Below are 16,060 nucleotides of genomic sequence, written 5' to 3'. Positions count from 1 at the left end.
CAGCGAGACTGCCCCCCCCCCCCTCCTTAAGCTGAACTCAGTTCAATTTCAAGTACTCCTTTTTTATATAAAAGGGCATGCGATGCAAGTTTACTGTTTGGACCTTTTGTCAATAGAAAAAGTGCTTTCGAGGCCAGACATATACAAAAAAGAAACAAGGAATTATTGAAAGTATAAAATATTTTTTTCTTCAAATAGGGAAAAAAATAGACGTGATTCTGTTACTTTTTTAGAAATGTTAATCTGCTGAGCTCCTAAACTCGGCAAACAGATGGATATAACATGGCGCGAGATTTGTAAATGAATAACTGAATCAATAGGAACATAGTTCTTATTACTTTATAAAGCCTATTGCAATATAGAATAGTGGTCACTGCGTAAAAAAAGCTAATTGCAGGTGATTTGCTTAAGAGATGGTGTTTATTATGATCTTTCATGAAATAATAGTGTACCTCGCCTCTAGTTCTATAACTCAGTCGTGCTGTGTAGGACAGCGGACATTTTAAAATTCTGTTCAATTAGAAAAAGAACAAAAGAAGCTGGTGATATACCACAAATAATTGTAAAGCCTAATTCAAAAAGATGCCTGAAGCGCCACGTAAAATGAACGGTCATTTACACGACGACAATAATGACAGGGACTGCTTTGCCAAAGGCACGCACACATCGATAACCGCGAGAACAATGAATCCGGCGAAGGCACAAATGCGATTACAGCACGACTTCTAACACATTTAAATTCCGGAATAAAATCCTGGTTGGAATACATCTCTCCCGTCTGCAATCTATTATTTCCTGGCCAAGTAAAGCGCACTAATTATACTCCCTACAGATGCCGCGAAATATCTGAAAGAATTGCCCTTAATAGCAGTCACCATTAAGAAAACTGAAGCTTCTCTGGTGGAATCAGAAATGTTGAAAAAAGATGGGACGCTAAGGCTTTTTTTCCATCAGGAATGAAACGCGAGCTGGGGGGGGGGGGGGGGGGGCACGATGTCGTTGCCGGGGTTCTATTAAGTTCGTCAAGCTTCTATCAGGCTTGCGCTGATTTTATAACCATGCGAAAACCGACTTCTTGCAATATAGTGATTTTTAAGAACTGTAGCCTATTGAACAATGAATCAGGAAGTTCGTTACAAGGCGCGCGGTGGCCACTGCTCAACTACCTCGTTCATCTCTGGGCTTTCGATAAGCTTCCCTATATGTAACTTCCGTCAGTTCCTTTATATCCTACAACGGGCCCCCATCTTCTCGTTTCCTGGAAAAATAAATCACGTTACCACAGGCTGCATCATTCATTTTCAGCCGCGTCTTACTCGATCTCCGATGCAAGGACAGATCTCATTGATCAAGCCGGCGAGCTTTACCGCGAAACAACGGCACTGTAATGAACCGGTCGAGTAGACACACGAGACACTGCCACTGACGGCAAACGGAACGAGCCTTCTGCGTCCGGCAATTCTCTTCGCGACCGCGAGTCCAATCCCATATCTCGCCGGCCACGGCCAGTTGTACGCTACCTAGATAAATCGCTCGCATCGCGCGGTGTCAGCCGTAACGGTTCGTAGTTAATGGCCGCGACCGAGCTCTCGCTGCGTCTTCATTCCGCGGTCTCGGCTCCGCGCGCTATGCGGTGGCCCCCATAGCTTGCCATATCTCACCGATGCAGACGCGACGGGACACGCATGTAGCCGCTTCTACGGCGAATTAGGCGTCGACCGAGCTCCCAGAGGGACCGGCTCGCGGCCGTTTAGGGATTAGGCGTGGCCGCGTGCGCCGAGTCGGCCGGTGCTGCTGCTTGGAAGAAAAGCGTCTGGCTGGCCGGTCGTTTCGCTCGTCAAGTTCTTGCGTTTGAAATGCAGGGCTGATCGATGTGGAGCAATATTTCCGAAAACTTCTTTGCTGACTCCTCTAGCCTCTACGTTTGTTTCACCTTGAGGCTTGCAGTGCTTTTTATACAGTCCGGAATTTTCTGGTTTCATCCGGCTCTCGTTGTGAGCGTTTTATACTCCGTCGTCACGGCAAAGGTGCAATGAAACCGATGTCAAGCAGCGAATTAAACAACCGCTGCACGTGCTTAAGCAAACCTACAAATACGGTTGCCAGTCATCTACGGCGGCTGTCGTCGGGCCAGTGGACGCGTCAAACGTGATATCTGTGGATTGCCTTGTTTTCGATGGTTTTCTTCAGCTGGATAAATTTTGTGTTATTGATCGGTGCGGGGCAATCAAGTAAGACTCAATTGCAATTCTTTGCTCCGCTTCCCTCTGGACTCACTTTAATGGGAGGTTTACGATTATATCACACGACACTCGCGCAACTTCCCAACACATATGCGCCCGCAAGTGCACGCATGCGCACCGGCACACACGCACACATGCCCACGCACACAGATGCACACGATGCGCAGTATGGGAACTACAAGTAAGCGTCGGTTGGATTCAACGTATAAATCCTTTCAAAAAATGTGTCCTGGCAGGTGCTAATACTTTGCCGAATTGGGGAGAATTTGCATGTTTGCCCTTGCTTAACAGCGAAGTCGTCAACACTTCAGCAAGCATTTCAGTAAAATACCCATCATTCTTCAGTGCTTGCATATCTGACACCTGATCTCATGGATTCAGTTTCCGTGGATAAGAGTTTCATTGAATAATTTGCATCATAGAGTGTGGAGTAATAATAATATTTGGGGTTTTACGTGCCAAAACCACTTTCTGATTATGAGGCACGCCGTAGTGGAGGACTCCGGAAATTTTGACCACCTGGGGTTCTTTAACGTGCACCTAAATCTAAGCACACGGGTGTTTTCGCATTTCGCCCCCATCGAAATGCGGCCGCCGTGGCCGGGATTCGATCCCGCGACCTCGTGCTCAGCAGCCGAACACCATAGCCACTGAGCAACCACGGCGGGTAGAGTGTGGAGTGTACAGCGGCACTAATGCAAGCCCAAAACGTGTTTTTGCAGCAGAAATTGTGAACTAAGTTCTCGAAAGACGGGCCAGCTTCTGGACGTTTCTTACGTGAGCGTGTTTTTTACCTACTGCCCAGCCACACTTTCGGGATAAGAGCACATGCATTAGGCTATTAAACAATAACATTATGCAATCTTATTCGACGAAACAGAGAACTAGTGAGTTTAGAGCAGGAACCTGTACGCCGCCTTGAAAAGCGCATTGCCGGAAAAATTACTACCATACCGAAGTTACGCTTAGCGCAAGTTTTTCACTTTGCACAAGCAGCTTTACCACTGCGTAAGCTTACGCACTGCCCAAAAGCTGTGCGCAAACAGCGTTACATTTGACGCCAGAGTGGAGAGTCGAGTGACAAAGTTTAAAAACTTCAGAATAGTGGCTATAGAGGCCTGTTGGTACGAACACATACTTTAGCACACAGCGCAATAGAACGGGACACGGAAAAGAGGCGCAGAAAAGAGGCACACGACGCAGCCGCGTACTTTCAACAAGTATGTTTATTGCGCGCGCGCGGAATGCTCCTTCAAAACGAAAGAATGTGCATTGTCCCATGTCTTGCACCTGTAAAGACTGACCTGTTGCTAGCCCGCTACGACAGTGACATCGAAAGGAACATCCCAACGGTCCACGCGAAGAAGGTTTTCAGGTACGTCAACGTCTATCTAGTCTTCATTGAGGCGACCGAAGACAATCTTGCTTCAGTCGTACAAGCCGTCTACAAAAGTTTTGCAGATAATGTGAGCAGTCTGACGCTCGCAAAGGAGCTACCGGAGGACAATACCTTGCCTTTCCTGGACTTTCTCCTTTTGGTCAAGAAAGAACATGCATGCTGGAGGTATGCAGCCCGCTCAGCAAAAATTATCTTGCCTTTTTCGGCGGCTCATTCAAGGTTAGTGAACAGGGGTATCGCAAAAGTCGCCTCCATGAAGTAACGCACTGAAAAGATCGTGCATACACGAGATTGAAATGGCTGGCCAGGCACAGCGGCTTTTGGGGGCTGCTTTTCCGAACGTCCTCCTGTTAGAGCTAGCGGAAGACGTGGTAGTGGAAATGCACCAAGGGAAAAAGCCACACTAAACCCAGATCTATACTTCGAAAATGGCTGTCACTCCCTCTATACACGGGGTGTTCCGTAGATTGAAGAAGGCCGCGGAAAGGGCGGGTGTTTTGTGTGTTGTTTCAGCCCCAGGCAGCAAGCGAAACGCCTTATTCAGAACGGTCAACCGAGATTACCTCCCCCCCCCCCCAAAAAAAAATGGTTACGACAAGAGCCATCAGGAGCCCCTCCGCAGTTGCGTTACTGGAGTCCCTTATGAAATACGCTTGAAGTGCGGGCGCTCCTACGTAGGACAATCGGGGCGCTGCCTCAATGATCGCCTCCGGGAGCACGCCAACAAGGTAAAACAAAAATGCATCCCCTATTTTAGAAAAGTCACCGTCATCCAAAAGCACGCTGACCAGTGCACGTGGTGAAATTGTCCAGGCAATTGCCCCCATCCAACCTGGTCCCTCATGCATCAGTTCACCATCCAACCAGTTATTGGACGAGGAAATCGCGTATTTGCAAATTTAACTCATCTCCGCCCACTTGCAATCTCAAGTCATTCTTCTCGCGTTTTTTCACGCCATTCACGTTTCCAATCTTGCTTTTCTGTGTATATAGTCCACGCTCGCGCGATAAACAGACTTGTTGGAGAGAGAGAGAGAGAGACAACTTTATTTATCCCATCTTAAAGGGAAAGGAAGTATGGGAAGTCAGCGCTTGTGTCGTGTGCCTTCTTTCTGTGTCCCGATTTTGCGCTGTTCGCTTAAGTACGAGTTTAAAAGTTTGCCAGTGGACAGTGCACTGCAACATTGCAGTACGAGAGACAGAAACATTTAGCGATACGAAATGCAGAGAGGTGGGCCTGAGTACGCTGAAATGCTCGATGATTCTACACTGCGTGAAACTGCCCTCTGGCAAAACGTTTCATTGCCAGACGGCCCTGATATAGGATTTCCTATGCTCGACACCGAACAGAACGGGTTCTGCTAGCTGAGAGTTGCCTCTTTTGAGAGAACGGACGCTAGAAGAACTAGGTAGACTTAACGAACATACTGGAACAGAAGAGCGAAGTTTAAATGGTGCTCAGTAAAATGTCACATGACTAACGGCGATAAGTAGAACTGTATTTACTTTTATCCTATGCAAAGGCGTTATCTTATAAAATGCTTATCTTTGTATCCCAAAAAGGTCAAAACATTAATGTCTTGCAATGTTTGTGTTTATTCACTGCACCGCTCGCGAGCAATGTCAAAGCCTGTTACCCTTCTGTTAGTGTTTCGTCGGTACGGTATATGCTTCTCTGAGTGTTCCGTATTTTAATTACCGTTTTAATCTGTGAAGGTTTTTAGACCTATCACTTGGAAATATTGTGCTCTTATTTGTTGCCAAGCTTCCCATGTTCCCCATATAAGAAAAAGAAATGAGAAGGCTGCTATTAGAACTAACCTTGCTTTACTAAAAGTAATAACTGGATTTGTTTAAAAAAATGCCCACCAAAAAGCCTGTCACGCATACTTAGACGACGTGTGTTCCTAGCTATACACCGCAACCGTGATTATATTCCTAACAGTATAACAGAGAATTGATAATCTTTCTAGCAGCGTTCACCCAAGAGCTACAATTGGAAAAAGTCCTTGTTCAAAGGCTTTAAAGCAAGCCTACAAGGCGGCTATGTTGTAGCGGAAGCCGCTATAATATCTGCAGCTTTTCAACTAGCTTTTAAGTATGTCAACATATTGACACAAACGCTTCAGTTAATTAAAACAATCGTATAGTATTGTGACGCACGAAGAAGAGGCACTGCTATAGTGACATCAATAAGTGCAAAAAGAAAAGTCACGAAAATGCAGATGCTAACGCACAGGCAGGCGGAAAGAGGCGAAATGCAAAATATTTCTGTCGCTGCGTGCACAAATGTGTGCGTGCCATGTTTTCGCCAGTCCTGTCGACTTGTGGTAGGCGATAAGCACGAACACAGCGCTGTGGGTACACTGAACCCCGGTTCACCTTCTGTGCTTCATTGTAATACAGTACGCATGTTATTTCTGCACACGACTGCTTGACTAAGGCCACTGCCATGTTCTACGGGATGTTGGAGATGTTGTCGTCCGCCAAAAATGGGGAAGGAGTAGTTTTTATTGAGACGAGAGAGAGAGAGAGAGAGCAAATGATAAAGGAAAGATAGGGAGGTTAAGACGTGTTCTATGGCGAGTTGGTTTCTGATGCGGAGCAAAAGAAGAAGAGAGCAATAAGACGAGAAAAAAAATGCGGATGAAAGAGAGAACAGCACAGGCGCTTATAGTTTTTTTTTCGTCCAAGGTGATGCCTGCAGCAAATAATTGGCTTCTGCAAACTTTGAGGAGGTGATTCAATTCTATTTATGAATAAATGCGGCATCAATGAATGAATGAAGACTATGAATCTAGACCTACTTAGTCTTCTATTACTAAGAATCACTAGACGATTCACAAAAAACCACAATAACTACCTTGACGTTCTTTTAATGGAATTTGCAATGCCTCGGAAATCAATTACATTACTTTGACAAAGTTTTTGACAGTACGTCACAATTTTGAACGTAGAGTGTGCACTTTCAATGATTGCCACCAATTTTCCTCCGATACTTTTTAAAACAATTTGCTTCGCTGTCCTGTCCAGCAATCTAAATATTGAGTTATCTTGAATGCATGAAACGACGGTAAAGCCTTCATGTTATGCACAGATGAAAAAATTCATAACCCGGCAAACACCTCTTGCGTCCTATTGGCTCTCCCCTTCCTTTAAATATCCAGTTCACTAAGAGAAGGACATAAGCTGACAACGCCTTTCCGCATCCAGAAATTTTGTCTAGGAGGCGCTCACGAGCTTAGACCTACTTTTTGTAGGTCTAAGCACATAAAAATCTTGAAAATAGTTGCCACATACAATGGAGGGAAACATTGATCCATCAGTGGCTGCTTAATTTCTAATCATTTTATAGATTGTGAGCCAAGCAACAGAACAAATTTCAACGCCCTTGTTGTTGTCGCTGTGTTTCTTCTGCAGCATCTGGACAAGAAAACGATGCAAAATAGCTAATGCATTCATTTGTTTCATATGCACAACTACTTGACCTGGCAACACAAGTGAAGTTTATATGAAGATGGTAACTTCAAATGATCAGCCGTGGTGGAACAGGAGAAGTATGTCGTGTTTGACAACTGCTGATTATTACTAAACATCCTGCATTCACACTTTGTTGTACATTGAGTTGCACGTAAGAACAGCGGAGACTTAGTACGACACAAATACATAACGACCGGAATAACCAGGACATCATCGCTTTGTGTCATGGGTTCTCTTAATACGCAACCAAAAAAACAAACGAAAAGCAGAAAATTTGCGTGCAAAGTATCAGCAAACGGCTAAAGATCATGCGAACACTACCAGTATGAATGTTACGAAATTATTTGTTTACAGACGCTGCCTGATTTAGCAGGAAAATAACTCAATACTGGCAAAAAGTGTCCAAATATCGAGGGCCTTTATCAAGTGACTGAGCTGAGCATTTCGATTACCAACTAGATTTAACATTTGTCGTCATAAGTATCATTCAGTCAAATTCTAAGTCTCTTAATAGGAGCAATAGTGATAACATCCTACGAGAGATGAAAGGTGAGTTCAGTGAGAGTATTGGCAGAGGTGTATTCACGGTTGCCTATAACACATGCGCGTCTTTCTTCCAAACAGCACTTAGAGAAGCTTTAAGTCACTTCTCGTTCCCATAGCAAATGAGAGAATAAACCAAACTTCAATTGCATTTGGCACCTTGCTAGGACTCCCCACTAAACCATCACTGTCAACAAAGTTGATTGTGCGCCTCCACGTTAAAAAACTTCCTTTTTTTCTGGATACATTGAAAGGACCATGGTTTTCAAAAAAGAGTAAATCATAGAAAATAATGATAAGGTGCCACATCAATATACACAGCATAGTTGAATGAAACGCAGACATGACTCAAAGGTGGTGCCCAAAAATACAAGAAGGTTTGTAATTTCACGCAATAACACAGCTCACTTTTCTTGATGCAAATAAGAGTGTGGGACACGTCTATGCCGATAGCAATCTTTCCTCCACCTGAAGCGTAACATTTGCTATTGATAGTGAGAATTAAATTCTACTGATTCAGTTCTTTTTTGAACGATAGCAGTGCTGCTCACACCACAAATATCATGCCAGACACGTGTAGAAAATATGTCATGTACATCTGTACTACAAGCAGTGAGAGACTTAACAAGGGTCTCTGACCACTCGTAGTGAAAGACAAAAAAGGAGCAATTTTCTTAACCACTTTACCAAGCAAATACGTTAGGTGTACTGACATCTTTAGAATTTTTTTACGTTCTCTGATGCTCTAAAAGCAGCATTACTGTTCATGACAACGGCTGAAGTGTAAATGTCAGAAAAAGTAACACCATATTATGGGTACGCAACCAGACTTCTTCGAAGTAGCATTTCAGTACACAGCTGGCTGCTCCCAGGCGATGGAAGACGAAATTGAGTTCGGACATGGCAATTCTTCTGGCATTTCGTTTTCACTTCAGTAATAGCTGCATGCTTTTAAAACACGATTGTTACACCTATTACACGTATAAAAATACCTGAGGGTATTTGTGTTACTACTTTGTTTGAGATTCTCTCAAATGCCAAACACAACTGCCATGCAGAATAAGCTTCGTTTTTTCTTTCTATTTGACTTCCGTATGCACTATAAAGGCGGCTGCTCTGTCAATACAGCCACCTCCATCTGTCTATGACACCCAAATAAGAGGCGAGAAAATTGGACAGCTTTCTAATATGGAATGTTAAAATAGTTAAACCAATGAATTTTTATCACAGTAACGAGGATGCTCACTTAACCGAATTCATACTAAAGGAGAGAAGTTCTGCTCGAGTCAACTTCAAGTGATGCAGCAGGAGACAAACCGAATGCACAACAGCATTCTTCGTGCTGTCGATCATTAACACCAAAAGCACCTTGAGAATACTTAGCCACGTCAACTCATCTGTTTGCTTGCCACCTGGCAAAAAGCGTTTGCGTTTTGTCTGTCACATCTTTATCCATGTGCTGTTTACATGTGTTAGAGCATTCGAGTGTTGTTTGTAACAGACAATGCATACCACCGCGTATGCTCGCACGAAGTGAGGTTTTGGAACCAAGGATAATGATTTCTGCAAAGGAAGCATTACCTTTTGCAATTTGTTTGCTCTGTGCTGTAATGTTTAAGTCTGGTTTCATATTATTCAACTCTATTATATTTTTCCGTAAATTGTAATGGTGGCGGTAGTTACCGCCATGCTCATTTTCAGATCGCAGTGGTAACTCGCGGTCTGCATCCTGAATAATGTTGACTAACGCGAGGACTTGACGTTTTTTCAGGTAAATATAGACAATTTCTCAATATTTCTCGACTGCGCGTTAGAGTGCATTTAAAATGAATGTGCCGATTGCTTCGCTATTGTTGTAAGCTTTGCGGTGTTGAAGTGCTGTAAGCTTTGCAGTGTGGGTCGAAGTTGGTTGACATCGAGTTCGCTTCTATTGACAACAAAGTCGGACGCATTACTTGTGTCATCCTATAAGGTGAATAAGCTAGTTCCATCGTTCTGTGCCTCACATTAAAAACTTGCGAAAAGGCAATTAGCAAAATGCGCTTCAGTAGCCCAGTCAGACGTTCTTATAGTTTCTTTACGTTCGACAGTAATATCCATTGTAAAAACAAAATTAAAAGGTGCGCACTTGAATTTAACGCAGGGAGTCATGTTGCATCTACTATAGCACGACACGTGGCACCGGGCTCAATTACGATTTGCACCTGCAAATGTATACCGTGTGATGTCACCTTTAAGCCTCACAATGAAAGTTTACGAGTTCCAATCGCGAGCCCATTACCGTTGTTAGACATAGTGAGTTCCGGTTGCGTACAAAGCGCGGAAATGTCCAACTTAAGAAATGGTGCCGTGTTTAAGTGTATTAGACTTTTCTTTTCAGCACTGCGGCCGTTGCTATACATTTAGTTTTTTATTCCTGGGGCGTGGCACGAGGGCATATGCATGCAAGAATTTTCCTGAAATGGCTAATTAACGGTCGCTATGGTCAAATGTGAGACGCCCATTGCTTTTTCCGCGTGCCAAGCGATTTTCAACACTGTATCGAGGGCAACCTTTGTGCAAAGGCCCCGTACTTGCATGTTTTCTGCCAGATGGCACATTACCAGCCCTCCTGACGTCGTCGCTACAAATCATCAAGCACAAAATTTCTCTCCACGATAATCCGGCAAGTAAATAGTGTTGTCACGCCATTGCTGTTCTGTCACATTCATCAACCCTTGTCAGAACTTAACAAGAACAAATTGCGTGGGTACAACTTACCTGCACTAACGAAAGCTGGCCGATGTCTTTCGGATGCCTCTTCTCAATGCAACTCGCAAGGAAATCCGTCCGGCGTCGTAATCCACACCCGACCGAACCGCGCACTACATATGTGTGTATATTTCTTTTATTTTGTTTTCGCGCACCACTTCAGCCGGATCGAGAATCACTGCGTTGCACCTTGCAACGGCCGTCTCGGATTCGTTGATTTCTCCGTGGCCCAACTTTTACGGAGCAGCGAATGCCAAGAGCACCCACAAAGAACAGTTGCGTCGCTTCCCGACACAGCTACTGCGACATAGAAAACAACGCCGATCACGAGGAGGCGCACGCACGAAAACACTCACAGCGCCCACGAGGATCTCAGGTCACATCACCCTTGGTTACGTCACCAGTTCGGGAGAAAGCTCTTTCCCGGCCTGAGCGCATGCGACGAGCTTTTCTATCTGCTTTCTTTCCTTCCGTTGGCTCGAAGCAGACGACGCGCGCACCTCGGTGTAGCAGACGATACGGGCCGGTGCCAGCCGGCGTAGCAGAAGCAGCTTTCACCGGTCGAACTGTTTTCGCATTGTCACTTGCGGAGAGCGATGCACAAAAAAAATCGAGGACGACGTCGCCGAGATTGGGAAACGGACATCGGTGACGCCCCAAGAAAACCAAAGTCAAAAAGGAAAACGAAAGGAAGGAACAACAAAAATAAAGTGGGACGAAGCACCGCCGCCCCAGCGGCCACGCGGCCAAGTCTCAACCCCGCTGCTTGCAGGCCTAGCAACAGGCGACTGGCGGACGCCGGGCACCTGGGTCCGCCTCGTCGGAGCCTAGGGAAACGCACTGCCCGGGGAAAAAAAAAATTAAAACGAGATTCTAGGGATCGCGGAGCGAGCGCCACCCAGGAGCTTGGCTTCGAACTATTCTACCGACTGGATCGGGAGCTCCGCGCGGAGATTTGTGTTGCTGTCCTTTCTACTGGTTTTCTCGTTTCTAAATTTGTTTCTCCCTGCGCGCGACTAGAACGATGTCGCCAACTGTGCGACGCGCGCTTGTTTAAGCAGCTGGTGGCTTCCTGCGCCGAACGTTTCTAGGCGGAGACGGTTGAATCTATGGTGAATTAACTTTAGTGGAATTTCTACTATGTTGTCGCCGCGCATTTACGATCTACGAGTACATTATAATGGTATAAAGTAAAGATGTATTACGTTAGGGCCGCTTTTCACAAGTGTGCGTTAACAAATCAGGTGACTCTGGAGTAGTAGTTATACTATATCTGAAGCTCAATGCGTGAAATGAGTTGCGATGCTGCAACGTATGATGCCTAAATTACGTCTTCGAGGCCATAGCCACAATGTAGAAAGGCTTGTCCGTGGGTACCTTGGGGTGGGGATTGTGGCGATGTGTCTGCCGGCCTCTTTTTGATCGAGCGTGTCTAATCGCAAATGGAAAAGAAAGAACTACACGTGAAATCATCGTAGCGGGACAAACGTAGAAAGCTGGTAACAAGTGTGTCAGCGCGCTTTTGCTTTTCCTCTCAAGGAAGGAGCTCGATTTCCTATCCCAAAATAAGTGCCACGCGATTCGGGTTGTCCTTTCTCCGATGGCATTTTTTGAGCCTCACTTGTGTCGCTGTTTCCTGTTTTCCTCACTGAAAGTGCATTTTCTAGCTGCGCTCAGGGAAATAGTTTTCAGGTTCTTTTAGTTGAACATTCTGTCCGTCCATTCTGCCATCCTGGTCTAATGCTCTTGCGGGAAAATTTGAATTTACCTTGCAGTAGTAATGCCGTTCAGTAGATGGTGGTTGAGGATTCGCAATGATTTCGCCAATGTTTTCGTCAGGGCCAGGAACATGCGCAATGTGTCCATTTCACAAATCTTCACAACAATGTAAAACAGCCACGCATTGCAAGCCTCTATGTCCAGGGCCTTCAAGTTCAGTTGAGAGCCGCGGTGGTAATCACAGCGACAACCTTCACCGCACTATCATTCAGTGCCTGAAATACGTCTTAGAAAGAACAAGATTAATGTAGTAAGTAAACAGTTTAGCCAAGCACACCTTTACAATAAAATATTACTGGAATTGGGAAGATCAAGTCGTCCGCATAAAATGCGCATGTATTCTTGAAATAGTATGTATTAAACACAATGTTATATCAGCGTCAACACGGCTTTGCTGCGTATTTCAGGTATGTTATTTTATTTATTACATACTGCAGACCACTGAGTCCAAGCAGGTGGGTAGTTTCAAGATTACAGACAGAATACAAATGTTAACAATGGAAACGGTTTCAGGATTAGCGTAATAACAGGCTTAATGAAGTACAAAATAACAGAAATGTCATCAGTTTCAAGGTTAGCATAGTAAGGCATAATACAATACAAAAGAATACTAAGGAATAACAACAGAACCAGTTTCTAGATCAGCGTAATAACAGCGCTACACTGAGAGGTAAAAAACTGTGAAAATTGCGATAAAGTGTGGAAAAATGGTCTGAAGTGACGGACGTAACGGCCCCGCACTGAATTTGGGCGTTGAATATAGACAAGCACAGCTCGAACATCCCCAATCGTGTCTGCAAAGAACGAGGGCAAATCAGAAAATCATTGCCCCTATATTTTTTAAAATCTAAATTGCAGCTGTAAACGCGAAATCAACATATCCATCCCCAGCGGTGGACCTTCCTTGACCAGCCCGGCCTCACCTGCCGGTATTTCCGCCGCAGGGCGCTGCTGTCAGTTGTTGCAGATGGCGGTTATGCTGCACACGTCCAAGGCGTAAGAGCAACGAAGTGTGATTCGTTTTCTGTGGAGCAAGCAAATAACGCCCATTGAAATCCACAGGGAAATGCAGCCCACGTATGGGGAACAGGTGTCTCGCTTTGACGAGAGTGAGGCGGTGGTGTTGTGAGTTTGCACAACATCGTGAAGACTTGCATGACAATGAGCGTTCGGGGAGGCCGCGTGCGTCGCTGACTTACGACAACATGGCACACAGGCACCTCAAATTTAGTACTGCGATGGGACAATTTCTGAACCGCTAAAGGAACTATGTGGCAAAATAGTGTAAGGTACGTAGTAAAGTACGTATATTTGAAATTATCTTTATGTACCTTATTTTGGCTAATAAAGAATAAGGACAAGGACTCTCTGATTAACCATAGTATCAAGCAGCGTCTCGGCTCGAAAACAGCGGCAATTTCAAAACAGAACCCTATGCATGCTTCCTATAGCGGGAAACCTCCGATTCCCGCAAGTAAGTCAAAGTCCCGTGCACAAATGACCCCTACACAATGTACACTGCCTGTAACGTCCCCGATGTTTTGGCCTCCGAAATACGTGAACAGACTACTCTCGGAGCCTGTGTGCACCACAAAGCCTTGCACTACAGGCCCACCACTGTGGTGTTGCGCTATGGCTTAGCAAGATGTGATCGAGATGCTGAATGCATGTGTAAGCTTGCATTATTGGTGGGTATTTTGTACAAGACGTGCTGATCCCCAATTTCAGTTTGTGTGATTTCCCGCGTATTAAAAAAATGCGCTGAGGCTAGCGGCCAGCACGCTCGAATCCCACATGCACACTGCTTCGTAACGTGGGTTCAAATCCCATTTGAGGTGGTCGTGTAAAACCCCTCTTCTTCACTCTATGGCAGTAGTAAAGATAACGAGTTGACCTAACGACTACAATAGTTATCGTCGTGTGTCGTCGATGACGAAAGCGTTCTTTGTTAGAGTAACAAGATAGACGGACCATGTACGGAAAAACGCAAACCCAATAGCCTTTCTCCTACAACCTCCATGCTTTCTTAGACAGCACTGTTTAGCCATTCATACAGTTTTTTTTTAAATGCCGAATGTTCAGCGCGCCCGACTAGCGCTTGAAATGTATGCCACATGAGCATGTTACTGTGCGAAAATACTCACGAAGCCAACGATGAAGAACTAATTGCCCTTTTCAGAAACAATATGCCTCATCCACATCTACACCTAATACTTACGATAAACGCTTAAAGAAGCTTACACTTAGCAGCTTCCACAGCAAAGAAATATAATTCGCACATAGTAAGCTGAACGTACAAATTTCAACGCGGTCAATGTTGTTATCCTTTATGCAGGGTGTTTCAGCGAACACTTTCAAAAATGTTTTAAGGATTGCCTGTTGCAGCTGGCACAATTCTATTTCATGAGCTGGTCTGCTCGATGAGGCGGACACTGCTTGCACAAAAAAAAACTCAAATTGTAGTAATAACACAGCTGTGGTAACAACGTAACTTTTGCTTAAGAAGCGACCACGAGATCTTCACAAGGGAGTACAATACGAGGCTCCTGTCGGGATACTCCGAATCTTGAAGTACTTCTCAGAAACCATCCAAAGGTGCGATTCGTTACATAGTCGCATGCTCTGGCAGGTTGAAACCGCCCATGCTTTTCCGCAGGCGAAGAAACGGCCTCGCCACGAAAACCGCTTTTCCGCTCCAGAAGAAAGCTTCACAAAGCTGTCGCCAGCCTGCACAGAAACCGTCTGGGAGCGCGCCCGTCTAGAGCGGATATTAAAGCTCTTTTCTCACAGAAAGAGATGGAACTCCAAGCAGTATCAAGCCGCTGCTCTTCTGTCTTGCGTAAATCAGGTCACGTTATTTTTGACTCGTCACCTGTAGCAGGAATGTGACTTCTGGTACCTCCATTCATTCGTTCTATTTTATTTTTCTTCGTCGAAAAGGGGACGGGACTAAGGGTCGCAGCAGCGACTTGACAGGGGTGCCGACTCTCTGTTACATGGCAATACAGCCGTCGCGCCGAACGAACGTAGTTCATAAATAGCAAATACATAGAACGCTGGTCACAGTCAATATGCCTACAATAACATGGTTTTACAGCGCACAGACAAATAGAAAACAAAAAGAATTTTCATGCAAATAATAGAGTAAGAGGACACTGCTATTCTAGGACAGCTTGTCCCGACAGAATAGCTCATATTTTAGTACAGGTATCATCTAACGTAATGATTGTAAATAACCCTATACTCTGCTGGCGGGCACAGCCCATGGTTCTTTGAACCTCGTATTCTCTACATATGGATTTTCTTTCAAGTACACTAAAGGCAGAAAATTATTTTCATTACAACGCAGGAAGCATTTGTGCATCGTCTTTAATCAGTAGTATAATAAGTAAAACACCGGTAATATATCAAATTTAAGAAGAAATTCAGTTGTACGGCGGAGGTCAGGGATGTTTTCTGTAAGGGTTGTTTTGATGTAAACTTAACAAGAATAGGTCGGCACTACTTGTAAACACAGGAGGCGAGCCTGTGGGAACGTTGTATTATTTCATCTGATACGTTAACGTCAAGCTTTTTACATATAATGTCTCTGGTTATTTTTCCCTCTGCGCTCATTTTTCGGAAGCACTTTCGGCAATCCGGTAGAAGATTAAATTATCTCGACGAGACCTCTCTTCCAGCTCGTCAAGTCGGGAATCAAGTGCAGCCGTCTCGCTTCTTACGGCCATGCTTACTATTTGCGGAAGGTCAGGAACATGCTGGCCTCAATTCAATGACTCTACTATTGATTCAGTTGTGGCTAGCCTGGTAGAAAGATCGATCACTTTCTGTTCTAACAGTTTGATGGATTTGAACTTAGTTTAGT

The 16,060-nt window shown here is 44.7% G+C and overlaps 1 protein-coding gene across 1 annotated transcript in view; it reads right to left on the bottom strand.

The window, feature by feature from the left end:
- Positions 1-11,238, bottom strand: part of LOC142563664 (uncharacterized) — a 274,123-nt gene extending 262,885 nt beyond the window's left edge. The window contains exon 1 of the mRNA XM_075674252.1: positions 10,426-11,238. The gene's annotated coding sequence lies outside the window, so the exon portion shown is untranslated. The remainder of the gene's footprint in view (positions 1-10,425) is intronic.
- Positions 11,239-16,060: the final 4,822 nt, after the last annotated feature.

This window comes from Dermacentor variabilis, chromosome 11, assembly GCF_050947875.1.
Source record: "Dermacentor variabilis isolate Ectoservices chromosome 11, ASM5094787v1, whole genome shotgun sequence".
Taxonomy (NCBI): Eukaryota; Metazoa; Arthropoda; class Arachnida; order Ixodida; family Ixodidae; genus Dermacentor; species Dermacentor variabilis.
This window is presented reverse-complemented; position numbering and strand designations above follow the sequence as displayed.